Genomic DNA, 4,209 nt, shown 5'->3' with positions numbered 1-4,209 from the left:
ATTGTTGTTTGGCGGGTCCGGGCTGGGGATTCGAACCCACCACCTCAGGTGTACGTGGCTGGCGCCTTAGCCGGTTGAGCCACAGGCGCCGAGCCTGTACAGATTTCTTGATGTTGTTCCTACACTGGTGAACAGCAATATGAAAGTAGTTGAATCAATTTATTGAGTGATCCTGAAATTTCTCCTCTCCACTGTATCGCAGGGAGGGCTCTGCAGGATTCATGCAAATGGCCTTAACTTCCTTTTCTTTCTTTCTTTCCTTCCTTCCTTCCTTCCTTTCTTTCTTTCTTTCTTTCTTTCTTTCTTTCTTTCTTTCTTTCTTTCTTTCTTTCTTATTTATTTTTTGAGACAGAGTCTCCCTTGGTCACCCACAGTAGAGAATTGTGGCATCATAGCTCACAGCAACCTCAAACTCTTGGACTGAAGCAATCCTCTTGTCTCAGCCTCCCAAGAGGCTGGGTCTACAGGCACCTGCCACAACACCTGGCTATTTTTTTTTAACTTTAATTTTTAGTTTTTATTTTATTTTCTTTTTATTGTTGGGGATTCACTGAGGATATAAGAAACTGAATTACACTCATTGCATTTATTAGGTTAAGTCCCTCTTACAATTGTGTCTTGTCCCCAAGAGGTGTGTCACACACTGAGACTCCAACCCCTCCCTCTCTCTGCTCTCTCCTTCTCCCTGCCCCCCACCCTGTACTAGGTCATTAATTGTCCTCATATCAAAATTGAATACATAGGATTCAACCTTTTCCATTCTTGTGATGCTTTACTAAGCTGTGGTAAATGTATACCCTGGAATACTCTTCAGCCATTAAAAAAATGGAGACTTTACATCCTTTGTGTTAACCTGGATGAAAGTGGAACACCTAGCTATTTTCCTAGCTGTTTTTAGAGATGAGGTCTCGCTCTTGCTCAGGCTGGTCTCCAACTTGTGAGCTCAGGCAATCCACCTGCCTCGGCCTCCCAAGTGCTGGGATTACAGGTGTGAGCCACCATGTCTGGCCAATTTCCCTTTCTATAAAATGGAAAGAATAATGGGAGGTTCATTTTTATGTAATAGGTTGTTTTGTACACAGATAAGAAATATTAATTTAAGAGTGAAATCTGTGAGTAGTTCTTAATATTCCTAAATATCTCATTATTCTTGACATCCATAATATTAAATGAAAGACAATGCTTTTTCTTTTCACCTCTTCTTAAAGAAAAAAGCTATTTTTATTTTATTATTTTTGGGGGGGAGGGGAGACAAAGTCTCACTCTCTCTCCCTGGCTAGAGTGCTATGTCATAATAGCTCACAGCAACCTCAAACTCTTAGTCTCAGGCGATCCTCTTGCCTCAGCTTCCTGAGTAGCTGGGACTACAGACACCCACTACAATGCCTGGCTATTTTTTTAGAAATGGGGTTTCACTCTTGCTTAGCCTGGTCTGGAAATCATTAGCTCAGGTGATCCACCTGCCTCAGCCACCTAGAGTTCTAGGATTACAGGTGTGAGCCATTGTGCCTGACCAGAAAAATGCTATTTCTGGAAAAAGTTGATAGACCATGACAATGAGCAAAAGACACTCAAAAAAAGTGATTTGTGACAATCAGTAGTAAACAGAAAATGGGTAATGAATAGGAGTCATGACCAGTAGTCTGAGTTGTCAGAGGGTGGCTGGAGGCTATAAACACTCATGTAGAGGCGAGTGGGTAACTCCACGTGCCCCTGGAAAAAGGAAATGGCACTGTGGTTAGGACATCAACGGGGAAGTTATTTCTAACAGTTGTATCATGTCTCATTTTATAGCTCATTACAAAAAAGCTCAAGCCGAAACCCTGTGAAGACAGGAGTACAAGTCTGCATAGTGAATAAGCACTCGAATGTGGGGGACAGACACAGGAGCCTGCAATGACTGGATCCTGTCTTCTTGCTGAGGAGAGTTTTCCAGGAGTCCAGGAATGAGAAGTGGCCAAGCTTTACCGTGACACAGGTGCAGCTGCTCATCCACAGGGAAAGAACAATGTCTGGGGGAGTGGCTGGTACGGAGTGCCCCATGCTGACTGCCAGTCTTCCAGGCTTTGTCTGTTCTTTGTGTACTGACTCAGCTTGAGCCAAAAGATTCAGCAGCTAAAGCTGGAGCCTACCTTTCTGCAGAGAGCACAGTGTTTGATGTTGCTGGACGTTTATGCAGCATGTAACCCCTACCCCGAGCACCTGCTGCCTTACAAGCACTTGTACATGAAAACACAAGACTCCGAGATGGCACCTTCCACATACTATACTCCCATTTACAAGGCGAGCAGACAATGTTTTCTGACAGCTGGCTTTCCATCTGGTGTTTGATGTGTGGCAGAAAAGCACCGTGGGGTAATAAGAGAGATGGATGTTTCTCTGAGGTGACAACTCAGTGTTCCTGAGGGCAGACTCCCTTGGGTGTCCTGCCCTTCTGCCCTGCACGCTGTGCTTTGCATAGGACCATAAGCTTCCTCTTCTTATTGTAGCTCAGCTAAACTATCTAGTCACCTGCCTGGCTTTTGATTTATTCACAGTTTCTTGATCACAACAAACATTTCAACCACTTTGTTACGGTGCTGTCAGCATGAATGCATTGCTAAAGGTTTTAACAACACCTATTCTTCTTCAATATTTTTCTTGCTGTAATTCTTTATTTTTGTTTGTGAATGTTCTCTAGGCTGCCTGTGCAGAAAATTAGGAGGAATATTTAAGCTAGACACAAAGCTATAACCTTGCAAACAATGTCAGGCTGCAGATATTTTTAAAGACACTTTGATCATCTTCAGTTTGCTATGTTTAAAGTTTAAAATAGTTTAAGTATCTGCACATATATTTTTATATTAGGGATATTCATTTTAAGAAGTCTTCAGTGCTCACTTCTGCAGCACTTATACTAAAATTGGATTGGGACAGAAGAGAAGATTAGCGTGACCCCTATGCAAGGATGACATGCAAATGAAATGTTTCATGTTTTTTTTCAAAAAGGATTGTTTGAGGAGATACCTTTTGAGACAACTATATTTTTTAAAATGGTACTCAATGTCTATACAAATGTTTTGTATTTTAAACAGAATATATGCTTTACAACTAATAAAATACAAAGAGCCATGGACTGTGCAAACACCAGAATTTTCTGAATGTTTGTATTATAGATAAATAATTGTTTTAAACAGTATTGTAAACAGTTAATATACAAAAACCAATAATGCATACATTTTTAAACATAAAAATATTTTAGATATTATTTTTAGTCCTAATGTGAAATTAAAGTATCACTTAGAATTGAGTACAGAGAAGCTCCCACAGGCTGTGATCGGAAAGGAAATCCACAAGGACAATGGTCAGTATCCCCAGGGGGTCCTGGGCTTCTTGCTTATTCACAGCACCTCTCTGAGACCAATGAGCTTTTACTGCAAAGACAGCACCAGCCCTCTTTCTCCTCATCCAGTGTTGTTTTCTCCATTTTTATTCCTCTTCACATTCTTTGCCCATTTGCAGCAAGAGTGAGGTCACTGTGATAGCTTTGAGCTGTGACCCAGCATCTGTCTCAAGAACTCTTAGATCTACAGATGGGAGGAAGCTGCCCAGGGGTGGCCAGGCTCAGCCAGGCTTGCCCCGAACAACCTCATGCTGCTGTGCTCTCCTCGTAGGCAGAAGAAAACACAGGCTCAAATTTTCTTTTTTACTGGTTGTGAAGTCAAATTGGCTGGATATTACTTACAATTAAAATGGAAATCATTGCTGTGGTTGCTATCAACACAGAAAAAAATGACTGATAACATCAAAGGTTGCAAATAAGTTAACTGAGGAATAATTCTTGGGTGTTATAGACATTGCCATTTGTCTTATTTAAAATAAAGAAAATCTCTTGCTTTAAAAAACACAGTGTTGGCCAAGCATGGTGGCTCACACCTATAATCCCAGCACTCTGTTTTTATTTTTGACACAGAGTTTCACTCTGTCACCCTGGGTAGAGGACCGTGTCATCATACCTCACAGCAACCTCAAACTACTGGGCTCAAATGATCTTCCTGCCTCAGCCTCTGAATAGCTGGACAACAGGTACCACTATTATGCCTGGCTAGTTTTTTCTATTTTTAGTACAGATGGTGTCTCAATTTTTGCTCAGCTTGGTCTCAAACTTCTGAGCTTAGGTAATCCTCCCACCTCAGTCTTCCAGAGTGCTAAGATTACAGGTGAGAGCCA

General features: G+C 41.5%; 1 non-coding gene across 1 annotated transcript; it reads left to right on the top strand.

Moving 5' to 3' along the window:
• Nucleotides 1-2,872: 2,872 nt before the first annotated feature.
• On the top strand, nucleotides 2,873-2,978 carry LOC111726812. Its single transcript, XR_002774506.1, has one exon. It is a non-coding gene; the product is annotated as a U6 spliceosomal RNA (small nuclear RNA).
• Nucleotides 2,979-4,209: the final 1,231 nt, after the last annotated feature.

Source organism: Otolemur garnettii, unplaced genomic scaffold, assembly GCF_000181295.1.
Source record: "Otolemur garnettii isolate 467f Iridium unplaced genomic scaffold, OtoGar3 scaffold00081, whole genome shotgun sequence".
Taxonomy (NCBI): Eukaryota; Metazoa; Chordata; class Mammalia; order Primates; family Galagidae; genus Otolemur; species Otolemur garnettii.
This window is presented reverse-complemented; position numbering and strand designations above follow the sequence as displayed.